Source organism: Giraffa tippelskirchi, chromosome 5, assembly GCF_054371585.1.
Source record: "Giraffa tippelskirchi isolate mGirTip1 chromosome 5, T2T-mGirTip1v1.2.pri, whole genome shotgun sequence".
Classification (NCBI taxonomy): domain Eukaryota; kingdom Metazoa; phylum Chordata; class Mammalia; order Artiodactyla; family Giraffidae; genus Giraffa; species Giraffa tippelskirchi.
Window position 1 is genome coordinate 117,015,109 of NC_137279.1, and position 20,000 is coordinate 117,035,108.

Genomic DNA, 20,000 nt, shown 5'->3' on the forward strand with positions numbered 1-20,000 from the left:
TCCAGCTGAGATATTTCAAATTCTAAAAGATGAAACTTTTAAAATGCTGCTCTCCATATCCTAGCAAATTTGGAAAACTCAGCAGCGATCACAGGACTGGAAAAGATCAGTTTTCATTCCAATCCCAAAGAAGGGCAATGCCAAATACATGTTCAAACTACCACACATTTGCACTCATTTTACATGCTAGCAAGGTAATGCTCAAAATCCTTCAAGCTAGGCTTCAACAGTACATGAATTGAGAATTTCCAGGGCACAACCTGGATTTTCAAAAGGTAGAAGAACCAGAGATCAAAATGCCAACATCAGCTGGATCATAGAAAAAGCAAGGGAATTCCAGAAAAATATCTACTTCTGCTTCATTGACTATGCTAAAGCCTATGACTGTGTGAATCACAACAAAATGTGGAAAATCCTGAAAGCGATGGGAATACCAGACCACCTTACCTGCCTCCTGAGAAATCTGTATGCAGGGCAAGAAGCAACAGTGAGAAGCAGACATGGAACAATGGACTGGTTCAAAGTTGGGAAAGCAGTACCTCAAGGCTGTATACTGTCACCTTCCTTATTTAACTTATATGCAGAGTACATCATGCAAAATGCTGGGTTGGATGAAGCTCAAGCTGGAATTAAGATTGCCAGGAGAAATATCAATAATCTCAGATATGCAGATGACACCACTCTAATGGCAGAATGCAAAGAAGAACAAAGAGCCTGTTGATGAAGGTGAAAGAGGAGTGTGAAAAAGCTGGCTTAAAACTCAACATTCAAAAAATGAAGACCATGGCATTCATTCCCAGAACTTTATGGCAAACAGATGGGGAAAAAATGTGAACAGTGATAAACTTTATTTTCTTGGGCTCCAAAATCACTATAGACTGTGACTGCAACCATGAAATTAAAAGATGCTTGCTCCCTGGAAGAAAAGCTATGACAATCCTAGACAGTGTATTAAAAAACAGAGACATCACTTTGCTGACAAAGGTCCATCTAGTCAAAGCTATGGTTTTTCCAGTAGTTAAGTACAGATATGAGAGTTGGACCTCAAAGAAGGCTGAGGCACTGAAAAATTGATGCTTTTGAACTGTGGTGCTGGAGAAGCCTATTGAGTGTCCCTTGGACTGCAAGATCAAACCAGTCCATCCTAAAGGAAATCAGTCCTGAATATTCATTGCAAGGACTGATGCTGAAGCTGAAACTCCAATACTTTGGCCACATGATGCAAAGAGCTGACTCACTGGAAAATACCCTACGCTGGGAAAGATTGAAGGCAGGAGAAGAAGGGGATGACAGAGGATGAGATGGTTCAATAGCATCATCAATTCAATGGACAGGAGTTTGAGCAAATCTGGGAGATAGTGAAGGACAGGGAAGCTTGCTGTACATGGGGCTGCAAAGAGTCAGACACTATTGAGCAACTGAAAAATGAATAACAGAACAGCTATACAACAGCTATGCACTGCCAAGTCAATCAAACCAACCAACCAAAGAAACAAATAAAAACTTTATAATCCACAGGGAAAATGCATACAAATAAACATATAAGCACAGTATCATATAAATAATTATTCAAAGATAGTAGGACATTTTCAGGAAGAAAAATGACTAATAAATACATTGCCCTATGAAGAAAAAAAAGCGGCTGTCCTATGAAGAAAAATGAAAGAATATATAAGGGAGAGTAGATTCTTCAGTCTACACCTCTACAGAAGGCCACAAACAAATATTTCTATTATTATATATAGTAAATAAATACTATGGCTATTAGTAATAATGATTTAAATAATCAAAGAAACAGTGCTAAATTATATAATATCCAACCTAGGGTGGACTTACAAATAATTTTATTTGATCCTCGACAATCCTCCTAGTTTGATCACACTGCTAAATTTACAACACAGAAGTTATTTGATCTCCCAAGTATATAAATCTAGGAAATGTTGGGAACTAGACTGAAACTCAGTTCTTACTTCTGGTTAATGCTGTTGCTCTAATGAGGGTCCAATCACTCTTAACACTACCTGCACTGCTGGGGCATTCAAACAAAGGCTTCATTTTAGGGAAAGGAGTGTTTCTGGATTATGATGTAGATTAGAATATATGTTAATTAAGCTTTAGGCTTGAATGCCTACATGTTAAGTTGCTTCAGTTGTGCCCAACTCTTTGAGATCCTATGGACTGTAGCCTGCCAGGTTCTTTTGTCCATGGGATTCTCCAGGCAAGAATACTGGAATGATTGCCATTGCCTTCTCCAGAGTATGTTCCCGACCCAGGAATCAAACCCACATCCCTATGTCTCCTGCATTGGCAGGCAGATTCTTTACTACTAGTGCCACCTGGGAAACCAAGCTTTCGGCTTACATGTTATTCAATGATTTGATAGTTGAGTTTAATCATTTTACCTGAATGCAACGTTCTTTTAAACATTTGTTTAAACATCTAATTTTATATGTATGTAATTATGTACTTTGAAAGTGAAGTGAAAGCATTAGCTGCTCAGTTGTGTTCGACTCTTTGCGACTCCACGGACTAAGCCCACCAGGCTCCTCTGTCCATGGAATTCTCTAGGTGAGAAGACTGGAGTGGGTTGCTGTTTCCTTCTCCAGGAGATCTTCCAAACCCAGGGATTGAACCTGTGTCTCCTGCATTGCAGGCCAATTCTTTACCATCTAAGCCAGGGAATCTTTACTGTCTGAGCTACCAGGGAAGTCATATGTACTTTAGGTATATTATAATACTAAATATTAAGTAAATAATATATATAATCACATACAACTGTGAAAAATATACCCTCAAATTTCAGACATTATCTCTAAGTTAAAATTTCATAAGCCCTCCGGTAACCATATGTTCTATAATTAATAAATTAAAGTAAAATGAGGAAACTCTACCTCAAGCAATTCAAACAACTTACTTAATTTTTAAAAATAAATTTTAAGATTGTATTATGTTCTCTTATTTAAGCTATTCTTGAGCATGTTTAGAAATTAACATACCAATGCAACATGTACTAACTGCCTGGCTTACTCATCATGACTAATATAGTTTAATTTCATTGGACATGATTTTCCTTATCATGATACAAATATCTTGAATATATCATGTCAAACAAAAGAAAAATGTAGATTTAAAACTTTCAAACAAGTGTAATGAATTTTGCTGAGATCATCTGGAAATCGAATATAATAATAATTTACAGCTGATACTGCTTTGTAGTGTAAGTAATATGAATTAAATTTATACAATGAAATTCTTTCCTGTTGCATACACTGAGCTTTGGCAGGAGTATAAAAAGGAGAATATGAAATTAATGAAACAATTGAAAGAGATCTTGTAAAAAATCAGGATGTAATCAAACTGTAATGTTTTAAAAAATTAAACTTTAGATTTTTTTTCTCTGAAATAGCATAGTGTATCTAACATGAAAAATAAAACCTCAAAATTTTTTTAAGGTTTTCTCTATGCCTGTTATGTCAAACTTAAGAACAGTCTGGTCAAATAGTTTTACTGTATATCTGACAACAATCTAGTGACTAATTTCCATTATAATTAGGAAACAGTTCCTTCTCAAACTACATGTACTAGAATAGACCATCTTAAAGCTTGGGAAAACTTTTCTATTTTCACTTACATGTCAGAGAGCTTAAATGATTTGTCTAACTTAAGAAACTAATAAAGGTTGGAGACTAGAGTAAAATTGAAAGGTTACACAAGTCCTGATTGGCTATATGCAGAGCTAATAATTAGTACACGTGCACCAGAACTGTCATATCCATATCTTATATCCAGTATTTCCTTTGATTAGTTTACTAATACTGTGCTGCCATAAAGTTTATAAAAATCTCAGCTATTGCTCATGCAATGCTCTGTAATCAGATAAACAGAATCTCCTGGTTTCAATTTGCTAACTTTAGTTATCTCATTAATATGCATAATTAATATGGGTGACAGGGTATATTAAATAATTAAGTATTAAAATTATTAAATTATATGGGTGACACAATATTACGAAAGGAAAAATTTATACTTGAATGCACTGGTCACATTCAATCATTAGTCTAAAGTAATTTTTTGTAAAATGATAATAACATTCATCCTAAGGATACTGCCAGAGTGAAACAAGCTGCTGACAGCACACTTAAGTGTCAGCATTACGTCACATGCATTTTCACAGTTGAGTTATGGAGAACCAGGTGCTAAGCTTAGCATATATGCTTTAAAAAAAAATATATATATATATTTATATTTATATTTTTGGCTGTGCTGGCTCTTCATTGCTATGTGCAGGCTTTCTCTAGTTGCAGCGAGCAGGGGCTACTATTTCCAGTGCACAGGCTTCTCATCGCAGTGGCTTCTCTTGTTGCAGAGCACTGGCTCTAGACCACATGGACTTTGTACTTGTGGTATTGCACTCTTCTTTAACTCTTTATACTGCATTAGTTTTCATTTTTCAATCTCCTTATCTCTTTTGTTGTTGTTGTCTAATTGCCAAGTTGTGTCTCTTTTGCAATCCCATAGACTGTAGCCTGCCAGACTCCTATGTCCAAGGGATTTCCCAGGCAAGAATACTAAAGTAGGCTGCCATTTCCTTCTCCAGGGCTTCTTCCTGACCCAGGGATCAAACAGTCATCTCCTGCTTGCAGGCAGATTTTTTACCACTGAGCCATCAAAGAGGCCACTCCCTATTTCGATAACCTCTAAATATCAGAAAGCCTAGATTTCATCCCTTGGAGCTCTTGTTTTTCTGTTCCACACTCATTACCTAGGATATTTAATAGGCATGTAAATAAATATAACCCAAACTAAATTGTTTATATTTACACCCAATGTTGTCCCTTCCACAAATTTCTCCACCTTAGTAAATAGTAAATATGAAGTCATCCTTGAATTTTTCCTTTTCTCATATCTTGCATGTAGTCTGTCAGCAAATCTTATTGGCTCTAACTTCAAATTATATATGAATTTGACCAAGCTTATAACATTCAGTATTATCACATTGGACCAAGTCACAATTATCTCTCACTTGAATTGTTAAGACTTCAAAAAGTCCCTCTATATCTTACCAAAAATGTAGTCAGAAAAATACTCTTAAAATGAAAGTTGTATAACACTACAATTATTTTTTAACCTTACAAGAAGCTCCAACATTATTCAAATTAAAGACAAAGTCCTAGGTTTCTGTTGGGTTACAGCAGACTGCTTTACTGCAGATAGACCATTCCATTAAGAAGAGTGAGAAAAAAACAGGAAAGATACTTAAGAAAGCATGACAGCATTGCAGAGAAGTCAATGAGAGAGCCGAGTATATAAGATCCCAGACATAAAGCAAGTGCAGAGATTTTAGCATTACGTATTTCCTCCTTTGGGACTGATGGAATTAAAAACATTTTTTCTAGGGACTCAGAGGCTGAACAGAACTCTCCCCAGTTTTATGGAGCATGGTGGAGATTGGAGTGAGTAGGGATGAGTGGGAAGTGAATGGGAGGAGGATATAGGCAAACATTTAAATTTCAGAGTCATGGCAAACACTCTAGACTTCTAGTTGGGATCCCTAAAAGACTATTACTTAGATATGGGCAGTGAAAACACTATTTGATATCATAATGATAGATACCCGTCATTATACATTTTTTTTCAAACCCATAAAATGTACAACCTCAAAAATAAACCTTAATGTAAACTATGGACTTCATAGGATTATGATGTGTCTGTCAATGTAGGTTCATCAGTTTTAACTGTACCACTTGGTTGGGGATTAAAACTCATCTATGTATCTGTGAGGGTAGGAGATACATGGTGAATCTCTATACCTTCCTCTCAATTCCACTGTGAACATAAAACCACTCTAAAATTAACGTATTAAGAAAAAAAAAATCAAAGGGAGAAGCAATACTGAATAAATTTTTACACTTACCATGGCTGCTTTTTCTATTTTAGTTAAAATTGTCAGAGAAAGGAAAGATAAAATAAGCCATATAATACCCAAGGATATAGCTTTAACAAGGGAGAACATCCTATGAAAATGTCATGGGCAATGCTGATCTTTCTTTGAGAAGGAAAGGGGAGAAGTGTTGCTGGAAAACAAGGAACAAAAAGTAAGAGAAAAACTCAGAGGCACATCATGTAGAATCTTAGAAGCCATGGTAAGATCATCAGCCTTTTTATTCTGTACGTAAGATGAGATGACTGTATTACCACTACTGTAAGAGAGTGACACAATGCTGTGTTTAATGTATGACTCTCTTTTTCTTACAGAGACAAGGCTTTAGAGAGCAAATACGGTAGTAGAATTCCTGTGAGAAGCCCACTAAATTAATACTTAAGTAAATGACACTGATTTGGTCTGGGTTGGTAGCCAAGGAAGTGGAAGAAGTAGTACACTACTTCAGGGTATACTTTTAAAACTCAAATCTGTAAGAATTTAAAAGAAGATTCAAGGAGTGAAAAAAAAAAAGAAGAGGTTAAGGATAATTTTAACATTTGATCTCAGCAATTGAGTGAATTGTGGCACCTGTTCAGAAATGGAAACTACATGGATAGGTACAGGTTTCAGAGCAAAAGCACATTTTTAGTTTTCAGATGCCTATTAGATATAAAATGGAGAAGTTGAGTAGGCAGTTGTGTACATCAGTCTCAAGTTTAAGCAAAATTTTGGGCTGTCATTTTGAGCATATGTACAACAATTAAAGCAACTGTAATGAGAGAAATCTGCACGGGATGCATTGTAGGTGAAAAAGAGGTCTCAGGACTGGCCATGGGCTTCTCCAACATTCAAAGATGAAGAGAAATTCATCCTGTTAGTGGGGGGAAAAAATATATATATATATATATAAATATATATATATATATATATATATGTTTTGTTTGGGCTTCCCTTGTGGCTCAGTTGGTAAAGAATTAGCCTGCAATATGGGAGACCTGGGTTCAATCCCTGGGTTGGTAAGATCCCTTAGAGAAGAGAAAGGCTACCCACTCCAGTATTCTGGCCTGGAGAATATCATCGACTCTATAGACCACGGGGTCGCCAAGAGCCAGACGCAACTGAGTGACTTTCAATTTCATGTTTTGTTTATTTTAAATGATAAGATATTTTCTTTTAGTTATTTCCTCCTCTAATTTTCTCCTATTTAACAGATCTCTGGAATTACTGTGTCCGGGGAGGTAGACAGTCTTATCCCTGATTTATGGAATTTAAGATTTATAAATTTAAATTCGATTTTAAACCATTTATTAAATTTAAGCCATTTATGAAAAATAAGATTGAAAGAGTTTGGGAACTTGTCTCAGATGAGAATTCCAATAATTGGCACAGTTAGCAAATGGTCTTTATAAACATATAGTAAAACTTTAGGCTAATTCTCCTAAAAATATTTCACTTGTCATTATTTTTGTACAGAATTATCTGGTTTCTGGGCAGAAACCCAAAATGTTTTACTTTATTGTCAGAATTAAAATTAATTTTTCTAACAGAGAGCTATGTGGTTCATCAAAATTCATCACATCTACTGCATGTGAACATTTCTTTCACTGCTGAATTTTATTAATTATGCCTTTTGTGTATTTGCTTATACTTTTGTCATGCAAAGGTTAATTTAATTCCTCCTTTAGTGACAAAATTGGCTACCTGCTGCTGCCCACTGACCTATAACTTTACTCCCCCAACTTATTATCTCTTTCCTATACCAGTGTTTAGTTACTGAAATGTTTAAATTTCTCCACCATGAAGAAATCATTTGCAAAAACATCAGATTTAATCAAATTTTATAAAAGCAAAGTTAAGTGTTTTAGATTGTGCTATTTTTTTGAGACAGCTAAGGATTCATTTCCTCCACGACTGTGCTCTTTATTTGAGACAGCTAAGGATTCATTTCTTCCAAAAACCCTCTCTACACCTACTAGTTGAGCTATAATCCTCTTCTGAGTCCCCATATCTGTCAGTGCATATTTTTCAACTTAATAAAGAGTTAATACTTTAAGATCCTTAGAAATATGTTTGTTATATGGTAGACAGTACTAAATGTTCTAGTGATTATTATGCAAAATATTTAAATAGGTCACTCATTTTTAATCATATTTAAAACTAAGGAAGAGCTGAAACTCCTGATAACTGATTCTCTTTTTAGTAAGTAAACTGGTATTTTAAGTATAGGAAGATAGTAGCTATTAATTAATCTCAGTAATTAGGTAGAAAAATTACTAAAAATTACCAGTAACATGCAGAAAAAAAAGCAGGAACAAGAATACTTAAAAGTATCAAAACCCGTAATGAATTACTAAGATCAATTTCAGATAACCCATTTACGTATTAATTAAAAAGGAATATAGCTGAAACTAAGGCAAATTTCTAGAGTGAGAAAACTCACAAAAGAAAAGATAACAAGTTCCTGTTCACAACCTGGTGTTCTAAGAAACTGATCACAATGAGAACAGAGAATTGGTTCACTTGAAGATTTTTTAATTTAATAAAACATTATTTGTTGATTATAAAAGCAACATACACTAATTACAAAACATTTAAAGAAAAGTATGAAAATACATTTAAACTGCAGAGTTTGACCACTAGAAAATTACTTCTGATATTTTGCTCCTTTCCCCCTTTCCTCTCACACACACACATAGACACATACACACACATACCCTACGTGAATAAAACTACATAAATATATAGCTATATGTGTGTTATGTTATGAAATAACTGGAAGACGAGCTGACTGTGAGACTTTGACTCTGAAACTAAGCCCCTTAGAGGTGGTTGTTCTCCTGAAATAGGTTACCTTCTTCTTTCCAGCAAAACAGAAACAACTTACCTTTGCAGAAAATATTCACTAATGTAGAAGTTTGGGCAATCTCTGGGAGTTGGTGATGGACAGGGAAGCCTGGGGTGCTGCAGTCCATGGGGTCGCAAAGAGTTGGACACAACTGAGCAACTGAACTGAACTGAAATGAATGTAGACAGTTCAGTTTCCCAGAGTGAAACTGACCTTGACCTCTGGTACATTATCAAAAAGTGTGAGTGAAAGACAATATATGTTAAAATGAAAGAAACTAGATATATTTACGCTCCTACAGTTTACAGGTGTCACAATTATCAAAGTGAGAATACACAGATTGTGTGAAAGAATGGCAAAGCAAAAAGTATCTAAAGACCAAAAACAATAAAATTACAAACTTATAAATCAAAGACAAATGGAGAAATGAGCAGAAAAGGTTAAAAATTGAACTTCTAGGAAATAAAAAACATAAAATTGCAATGAAAATCACATTGGATAGATGAAACTACAGACTAGAAACAATGGAGAAAACCAAAGAATTAAAAGATAGGAACTGTAGAAGAAAGAATTCTAAACTTTATTTGGTTGGAATCACAGAAGGTGTAAAATTTAGAAAACAGAATAGAAAAAATATTTAAAGAGACTGTGGCAAAGCTGTGATCACTCACCTAGAGCCAGACATCCTGGAATGTGAAGTCAAGTGGCCTTACGAATCATCACTACAAACAAAGCTAGTGGAGGTGATGGAATTCCAGTTGAGCTATTTTAAATCAAAAAAGATGATGCTATGAAAGTCCTGCACTCAGTAAGTCAGCAAATCTGGAAAACTCAGCAGTGGCCACAGGACTGGAAAAGGTCAGTTTTCATTCCAATCCCAAAGAAAGGAAATGCCAAAGAATGCTCAAACTACCGCACAACTGCACTCATCTCACACACTAGTAAAGTAATGCTCAAAATTCTTCAACCAGGCTTCAGCAATACGTGAACCGTGAACTTCCAGATGTTCAAGCTGGTTTTAGAAAAGGCAGAGGAACCAGAGATCAAATTGCCAACATCCACTGGATCATTGAAAAAGCAAGAGTTACAAAAAAACCCCATCTATTTCTGCTTTATTGACTATGCCAAAGCCTTTGACTGTGTGGATCACAATAATCTGTGGAAAATTCAGAAAGATTTGGGAATACCAGACCATCTGACCTGCCTCTTGAGAAACCTGTATGTAGGTCAGGAAGCAACAGTTAGAACTGGACATGAAACAACAGACTGACTCCAAATAGGAAAAGGAGTACATCAAGGCTGTATATTGTCACCCTGCTTATTTAACTTACATGCAGAGTACATCATGAGAAACGCTGGGCTGGATGAAGCACAAGCTGGATTCAAGATTGCTGGGAGAAATATCAATAACCTCAGATAAGCAGATGACATCCTTATGCAGAAAGTGAAGAGGAACTAAAGAGCCTCTTGATGAAAGTGAAAGAGGAGAGTGAAAATCTTGGCTTAAAGCTCAACGTTCAGAAAACTAAGATCATGGCATCTGGCCCCATCACTTCATGGCAAATAGATAGGGAAACCATGGAAACAGTGACTGACTTTATTTTTTTGGGCTCTGAAGTCACTGTAGATGATGACTGCAGCCACGAAATTAAAAGATGCTTACTCCTTGGAAGGAAAGTTATGACCAACCTAGACAGCATATTAAAAAGCAGAGACATTACTATGTCAACAAAGGTCCATCTAGTCAAGGCTATGGTTTTCCAGTAGTCATGTATGGATGTGAGTTGGGCTATAAAGAAAGATGAGTGCCATAGAATTGATGCTTTTGACTGCGATGTTGGAGAAGACTCTTGAGAGTCCCTTGGATTGCACGGAGATCCAACCAGTCCATTCTAAAGGAGATCAGTCTGAGTGTTCACTGGAAGGACTGATGTTGAAGCTGAAACTCCAATACTTTGGCCACCTGATGTAAAGAGCTGACTCATTAGACAAGACCTGATGCTGGGAAAGACTGTGGGCAGGAGGAGAAGGGGATGACAGAGGATGAGATGGTTGGATGGCAAAACTGACTCAATGGACAGGAGTTTGGGTAAACTCTGGGAGTTGGCTATGGACAGGGAGGCCTGGCATACCACAGTCCATAGGGTCACAAGGAGCTGGACACAACTGAGCGACTGAACTGACTGATAGTGGATCATATATTTCCAAACGTCATTTAAAAAAGGGGGCAGCACTTTCACCACTACTATTCAACAGTTTTGGAAGTTTTGGCCACAGCAATCAGAGCAGCAAAAGAAATAAAAGGAATACAGATAGGAAAAGAAGAAGTAAAACTCTCACTGTTTGCAGATGACATGATCCTCTACATAGAAAACCCTGAAGATTCTACCAGAAAATTACTAGAGCTAATCAATGAATATAGTAAAGTTGCAGGATATAAAATTAACACACAGAAATCCCTTACATTCCTATACGCCAATAATGAGAAAACAGAAAGAGAAATTAAGGAAACAATACCATTCACCATTGCAAAAAAAGAATAAAATACTTAAGAATATATCTACCTAAAGAAACAAAAGACTTATATTTAGAAAACTATAAAACACGGATGAAAGAAATCAAAGAGGACACAAACAGATGGAGAAATATACCGTGTTCATGGATTGGAAGAATTAATACAGTAAAAATGAGTATACTACTCAAAGCAATCTATAGATTCAATGCAATCCCTACCAAGCTACCAACGGTATTTTTCACAGAACTAGAACAAATCATTTCACAATTTGTATGGAAATATAAGAAACCTCGAATAGCCAAAGCAATCTTGAGAAAGAAGAATGGAACTGGAGGAATCAACCTGCCTGACCTCAGGCTCTACTACAAAGCCACAGTCATCAAGACAGTATGGTACTGGCACAAAGGTAGAAATACAGATCAATGGAACAAAATAGAAAGCCCAGAGATAAACCCACGGACCAATGGACACCTTATCTTCGACAAAGGAGGCAAGAATATACAATGGAGAAAAGACAATCTCTTTAACAAGTGGTGCTGGGAAAACTGGTCAACCACTTGTAAAAGAATGAAACTAGAACACTTTCTAACACCATACACAAAAATAAACTCAAAATGGATTAAAGATCTAAACGTAACACCAGAAACTATAAAACTCCTAGAGGAAAACATAGGCAAAACACTCTCCGACATAAACCACAGCAGGATCCTCCATGACCCACCTCCCAGAATATCGGAAATAAAAGCAAAAATAAACAAACGGAACCTAATTAAAATTAAAAACTTTTGCACAACAAAGGAAACTATAAGCAAGGTGAAAAGACAGCCTTCAGAATGGGAGAAAATAATAGCAAACGAAGCAACTGACAAAGAATTAATCTCAAAAAATATACAAGCAACTCTTGCAGCTGAATTCCAGAAAAATAAACAACCCAATCAAAAAATGGGCCAAAGAACTAAAGACATTTCTCCAAAGAAGACATACAGATGGCTAACAAACACATGAAAAGATGCTCAACATCACTCATTATTAGAGAAACGCAAATCAAAACCACAATGAGGTACCATTTCACACCAGTCAGAATGGCTGCTATCCAAAAGTCTACAAGCAATAAATGCTGGAGAGGGTGTGGAGAAAAGGGAACCCTCTTACACTGTTGGTGGGAATGCAAACTAGTACAGCCACTATGGAGAACAGTGTGGAGATTCCTTAAAAAACTGGGAATAGAACTGCCATATGACCCAGCAATCCCACTGCTGGGCATACACACCGAGGAAACCAGAATTGAAAGAGACGCATGTACCCCAATGTTCATTGCAGCACTGTTTACCATAGCCAGGACATGGAAGCAACCTAGATGTCCATCAGCAGACGAATGGATAAGGAAGCCGTGGTACATATACACAATGGAATATTACTCAGCCATTAAAAAAAATACATTTGAATCGGTTCTATTGAGATGGATGAAACTGGAGCCCATTATACAGAGTGAAGTAAGCCAGAAAGAAAAACACCAATATAGCATACTAATGCATATATATGGAATTTGAAAGATGGTAACGATAACCCTATATGAGAGACAGAATAAGAGACACAGATGCATAGAACAGTCTTATGGACTCTGAGGGAGAAGGTGAGGGTGGGACGTTCTGGGAGAACAGCATTGAAACATGTATATTATCATATGTGAAACAGAACATCATTCCATGTTCGATGCATGAGACAAATGCTCAGGACTGGGGCAATGGGATGACCCAGCGGGATGGGATGGGGAGGGGGGTGGGAGGGGGGTCCAGGAAGGGGAACACATGTAAACCCATGGCTGATTCATGTCAATGTATGGCAAAAACTACTACAATATTGTAAAGTAATTAGCCCCCAACTAAAATAAATAAATTTATTTAAAAAAAATAAATAAATAAAGATACATGAGGGGAAAAAAAAGGGGCGTGTGGCAGGCTTCCAAGGTATGGAATATATAAAATATCCCAAGAAAGTAAAGAAAAAGAAATCCAGACCAAACATTACATAGGGAAACTGTAACATTACAAAGAGAAAAGAAGATGTTCACAGGAGCTGAAGACAAAATACAGAACACAAAACAGGAACAAATTCTAGAATTACAATAAACTTCTCAACAGCAGAATTTAAAAGACATTAGAACAGTATGTAGAAATTAACAAGGAAAAATAATGGTCAACTTAAGAGTTTTGTTTCTCATAAAATTATCACTCAAGATTGAGAGTAAAAGATAAATATTTATTAGAACTAGAATCAGGATTTAATCACCAATAGATCTTTATATTTGAACATGTAAAGGGCATACTAAAGGACATACTACTAGGACTACTAAAGGACATACTAAAGGAAAATCAATGATTCCAGGCAGGTTGGAAAATTTGTAGGTAAGTCCAAAGAATACTGTGTGTGTGTGCACGCGCACGCACACGCACACACATGCATGTGTGCGTGCATTAAACAAAATGTGTTTAATATGTTGGGGTGAAAAAAAGATAAGTCTAAAATTTTAATAACAATGATACACTAAATACAAAAAGGAAGATCAAAACTGAAGAGCTCTTAAATTTCTTTCTTGTTTGGAAGAAAGGTGTCCAAAATACTTTTTAATTTAAGACCTTACTAAGTTAAACATGTGTGGTAAATACATAATAGTGTATAAATTCTGAAAAGTGGTAGAGAAAAAGACATGATAAAAATGCCTAAATAGTTTATTGATACTAACCTTGATATAGAGCAACCTCTGACTCATTTTCCCTACTTTATAATATTCTATGTATGAAGGTATAAGAATAAATTTATTTTTCTTGTACAATATCCTATTGTTTATAGTAAATTGTTTCTACTAGTTTACAATTTATGGTATAAGCTGTATATATATATATATATATATACACACACACACATATATATAAGCTGTATATGAATTTTATATACACATATATAATAAACTATGAAATGTTTATATTATGAAGAGATCTGTATGAGAAAGCTTTTTGTTTCTTTTTCTATCTGTTCCCTTCCTATTTTCCTTTCCCCCTCTCATTCCTTTTCTCCCCTTCCTTTCCTTTTGTTTCTTCTTTTGTGTTTTACCCTTTTTTTATTTAGGGCAGTGGTAAAGAAAAAATATTTTATTATTCTACAAATTTTCTAGTGCAGGATTTTGTGGGATTGTATTCCCTACTTAATTATAAGTACATAATCCTTTTGGTACCCATTTTTACTCTGGGTTGATTTCCAAAGCAGATCCTGAAAGTAAGTAAATGAAATAAGTGAGAAAGCTAACTAAAGGAGAATGGATAAAATGTGCACAATATTACAATGACATCTATGTAGTATTTCAAATTAATGTACTAGAAAGATATCAAATATAAAGTTTTCCAACCACAAAGTTGAGGAAAAACTGATATTAATCCTGCCAGATATATAGGAAAATTCATTTACAGAAAAATTGTCAAAGCAGACAGAACAAGGCCACTGAATTCAGGTGATGGTAACATGTGAAGAATGAAGGAGACAGCCTCAAGGTGCCAGTAGATTTCATATCTGGTGAGAGTCTGCTTCCTACCTCAGAGAAAACCCCATGGTTTCAGTGACCTCACATGGCCAAGAGAGAGATCATTACTCTCCTGTTTCTTCAGGAATCTCATTCATGGGGCTCCATCCTCATGACCTAATTACCCCCCAAAGGTCCCACTCCCAAATACCATCACATTGGGGTATATGTGCTTCAACATAAGAACTGCAGGAAAAACAAGCATTGAGTTCCCAGCCTATTGTTACTCACATGTTATAGAGGGCAAAAGTGAAACACCAAGATGTCAAGTAATTTTTAATTTTCTCAAGGACACTCAGTTGTCACTTGTTAGTATATCTCCAAATACCACATTATACTGCTTCCCACTGAAGTACATGTGATTCTGAAATCCATGTTCTCTTTTACATTTTTTGTTAAGCTATATTCTGATCCATTTATCTATACATTATTCCTATTCCACAGCAATCCAACAGTGTCTTCATTTCTACACCACTGTTAATATCACAACTTGGTAACTCATTTTTACAGAGTACATTTAAGTACATTTAAAATTCTCTGCTCTTAAAGTATCCATATAAATTTTAGAAGTACTATGTCGATTTGGATTTTAAAATAATATGAACAAATGAGATGAATGGAATTCATAAATACTATTTAACATAGGCCACAGAACTTAGCAAACACTTTATAAATAAAACTATTGAATATAAAGGTTGTGCTTAATTAACAAGGTGCTACAAAGGAGAACATTAGGTGTCAGTGTTGAAAAACCTGAAAAACATAAATCATTTATCAAAATCAACTTAGTTTTCTTTTGTATAATTGTAGGTTTTATACTTCTATATATATGATGTTAATACTCAGAAAAATGATTTACTTTTTAATAATTTAAAAGTTAATCTTATACTGTGCTTAATTATAATTAAATAGGAAATTATATCTATAAAGAAAATTAAATTTATTCCTTAATACATATGTTTAAAAGTAGTTAAAACTTATTGTACAATATTTAAACCCTAGACCAGCTTCATCCCCTCCTAGACTACAGCCTATCCAGTATTTTAGGATGTGTTCTCTTTTGAGCTAAGAAATGTATACACAGAGATGCACACATACTCCTGAATATGCATATGAAGGTTGTTGTTTAGTCCCTAAGTCATGTCAAACTCTTTTGTGACCCTATGGACTGTAGCCCACCAGGCTCCTGTAAGAGATTGCTAACAATACTGGAGTGGGTTGCCATTTCATTCTCCAGAGAATCTTCCTGGCCTAGGAAATGAACTTGCATCTTCTGCTTAGCAGGCCGATTCTTTAAAACTGAGTCACCAAGGAAGTCCATGCATGTGAATATGCACATATAAATGTATGTGTATAATACAAAACAACAAATATTTACAATGTTATACTTAAGATATGCAACTTGCAAGAAAACAAAACTTACAGGCTCATCATTTATGTGGAGACTTTGAGGTTGGTGTCTGGTTTTCTACAAGAACAAGCAGGCAATCTTCCTACCATAACATTCTTAGTCAAGAGAAAATAAACTTTATTTGCATATTACTATGCACATAATTTGGAATCTGAATATGCAAATTGGGTATACCACATTCTGGTCTTGTTTCTGAGTTTTCTACAGCTTAATTGCCCTGAACAATTTTAAAAGGTTGGAAAGATTAGAAGCTTCTTATACATTCAACAAACAAATAAACAATAAAATTTGCCTATAAGTGTATAAGAAGGCATGATCTCATCAGGTAAAAATACATTACCATATGTAAAATAGACAGTGGGAATTTGCTGTATGACTCAGGAAATTCAAACAGGGGCTCTGTTACAACCTAGAGGGGTGGGATGTGGTGGTTAAGTTCAAGAGGGAGGAGACGTAAGTATATCTATGGCTGATTTATGTTGATGTATGGCAGAAACCAACCCAATATTGTAAAACAATTATACTTCAATTAAAAATACTTGAACTTCCAGATGTACAAGCTGGATTTAGAAAAGGTAGAGAAACCAGAGATCAAACTGCCAACATCTGCTGTATCGTAGAAAAAGCAAGGGAATTCCAGAAAAGCATATACTTCTATTTCACTGACTACATTAAAGCCTTTGACTGTGTGGATCACAACAAACTGTGGAAAATTCTTCGAGAGATGGGAATACCAGACCATCTGACCTGCCTTCTGAGAAACGTGTATGAGGTCAAGAAGCAACAGTTAGAATCGGACACGCAACAACGGACTGGTTCCAAATTGGGAAAGGAGTACGTCAAGGCTGTAAACTGTCACCCTGCTTATTTAACTTATATGCAGAGGACATCATATGAAATGCCAGGCTGAATGAAGTACAAGTTAGAATCAAGACTGCTGGGAGAGATATCAATAACCTCAGATAGAGGACACTACCCTTATGGCAGAAAGGGAAGAGGTACTAAAGAGCCTCTTGATGAAAGTGAAAGCAGGGTATGAAAAAGCTGGCTTAAAGCTCAACATTCAGAAAACTAAGATCACAGAATCTAATCCCATCACTTCATGGTAAAGAGATGGGGAAATAATGAAAACAGTGACGGGACTTTCTTTTCATGGGCTCCGAAATCAGATATGACTAAGCGACTGAACAACAAATTAAAAAAAAAACAAGAACTTAAGGCTTGAATTAAGTGAATAGGAAAAAATTCAAGCTGCATCCTTTTTATCATCCTTTTTTATCATTTTGGGAATAACTACTTTTTCCTTCCTTTATTTCACCTTGTACCATATGCATAAGTTTATAATTATTAAGTTCATATTTATATGACTACATTGCATAACTGAAAGTTATCAAATAATTTAAGCTTCAGGAAGACATTTCAATTATTTCAGACCCAAGTTGAAAGTAGATTTATAAATGGTAACTTAGTTTGAACAAAGGGCAAGAAATCAAAGTAACTGATAAGAGAAGCTAAACTGTGTACCCTCAAGTTCATATGTGAAAGTCATAACTTCCAGAATCTCCAAATCATACTAGATTTGGAGATGGGACCTAAGTTAAAATGAGGCCATTTATAGTGGGCTTTAGTCCAATTTTATTAGTGTTCTCATAAGAATAGGAAATTTGGACACACAAAGAGACACACCAGAGGTGCATGGACATAGAGGAAAGATAATGTGAAGACACAGCATGAAACTCACCAACTGCAAGCCAAGGAGAAGGGTCTCAGAAGAAACCAAACTGCAGACACCTTGATTTTGGACTTCCAGTCTTCAGAACTGTGGGGGGGAAATGGTATTATCTATACAGTCTGTGTTATTTGTGTGGCAGCCCTAGCAAGCTAACATTGAGGCATATTTTTATTATTTAAATAAAAAGTGGTAGCTATAAGTAGAGGCAAGAGAAGAGTATGGAAAAATTTCTGTGGGAGATTAGAAAACGAACCTTTCAGGAAGTTGAATTTTACCTACCATTTAAAAGATTTAATATGGAGACAGTCCTAAGATGGCGGAGGAAAAGGACAGGGAAACGACTTTCTCTCCCACAAATTCACCAAAAGAACATTTAGACACCAAGCAAATTCCACAAAACATCTGGTGAATGCTGGCAGAGGACATCAGACACACAGAAAAGCAGATCATAGTCTTTGAAAGGAGGTAGGACAAAATATAAAAGATAAAAAGAGAGACAAAAGAGGTAGGCACAGAGATCCGTCCCAGGAAGGGAGTCTTAAAAAAGAGAGAAGTTTCCAAACCCCAGGAAACACTCTCTCTGGCGGGTCGGTGGCGAGCCTTGGAATTGCAAAGGGCAAAATAACCGGGAGGAAAAATAAATAAATAATTAAACCCCGCGGTTTACGTACCTAGCAGCAGGTCCCAGCGGGCGGTCAGCCCAGACGCGTGCGTCCCCAACGAGCAAGCGGGGGCTGGGCAGGGAGGGGCGGGCTGCATCGCTTTCTGTAAGGAATGAGCCTGAATGCCCCGCGGGCAATCTGAGGGAACTAGATTGAGACAGCAAACTGGACCTTGAGATGGCTTTCCCACGAAAAGCCTTAACCTAAGACATCCGCAGGCCCGCTCACAGAACAAAGGACTGAGCAGAGTAAACCCACCGCGGACCGGCCCATCCCCCGCAGGAAACAGGAAGGGGAGGGCAGCGAGAGCCGGAAGGGCGGAATCGCAGCCCCAGAGAAGCACTCTACCAAACTGCAAACAGACCTCGCTGCTAACCAGGACAGCTTGGGAATCTGAACGGTCGACACCCGCCGAGAGGGTGGCAGCCAGAGATCAGCTCCCCAGGGGAGAGCATGGCACACCTGGGAAACTGAGCTGCTGGGACGGGGGAAGGGAAAAAGATGCAGCCCCCAACCGCGCTAGCCAAAAACCTAGTCACCGGCGCTGCTTGGACCTGGGAAGGGCACAAAACCCAGGCTCAACCAAGTCTGCACCTTTGTGAAGTACGGAGGAACCAGAACCTGAGCGGCTTAGACCTGGGAAATACAACACACTGCTGAATGACCAACAAATCACAGAAGAAATCAAAAAAGAAATCAAAATATGCATAGAAACGAATGAAAATGAAAACACAACAACCCAAAACCTATGGGACACGGTAAAAGCAGTGCTAAGGGGAAGATTCACAGCAATACAGGCTCACCTCAAGAAACAAGAAAAAAGCCAAATAAATACCCTAACTCCACACATAAAGCAACTAGAAAAGGAAGAAATGAAGAACCCCAGGGTTAGTAGAAGGAAAGAAATCTTAAAAATTAGGGCAGAAATAAATGCAAAAGAAACAAAAGAGACCATAGCAAAAATCAACAAAGCCAAAAGCTGATTCTTTGAGAAAATAAATAAAATTGACAAGCCATCAGCCAGACTCATCAAGAAACAAAGGGAGAAGAATCAAATCTACAAAATTAGAAATGAAAACAGAGAGATCACAACAGACAACACAGAAATACAAGGATCATAAGAGACTATTATCAGCAACTATATGCAAATAAAATGGACAACTTGGAAGAAAGGGATAAATTCTTAGAAAAGTACGACTTCTCAAAACTGAACCAGGAAGAAATAGAAAATCTCAACAGACCGATCACAAGCACAGAAATTGAAACTGTAATCAGAAATATTCTAGCAAACAAAAGCCCAGGACCAGATGGCTTCACAGCTGAATTCTACCAAAAATT

General features: G+C 36.5%; 1 long non-coding RNA gene across 1 annotated transcript in view; it reads right to left on the reverse strand.

Annotated features, from left to right (window-relative positions):
* The window catches only part of LOC145507886 (uncharacterized), a 173,614-nt gene extending 154,681 nt beyond the window's left edge, over window positions 1-18,933 (reverse strand). Inside the window, exons 1-2 of the long non-coding RNA XR_014055228.1 lie at window positions 18,672-18,933; window positions 18,010-18,087 (exon numbers count right to left, since the gene is read on the reverse strand). This is a non-coding gene — a long non-coding RNA (uncharacterized LOC145507886). The remainder of the gene's footprint in view (window positions 1-18,009; window positions 18,088-18,671) is intronic.
* Window positions 18,934-20,000: the final 1,067 nt, after the last annotated feature.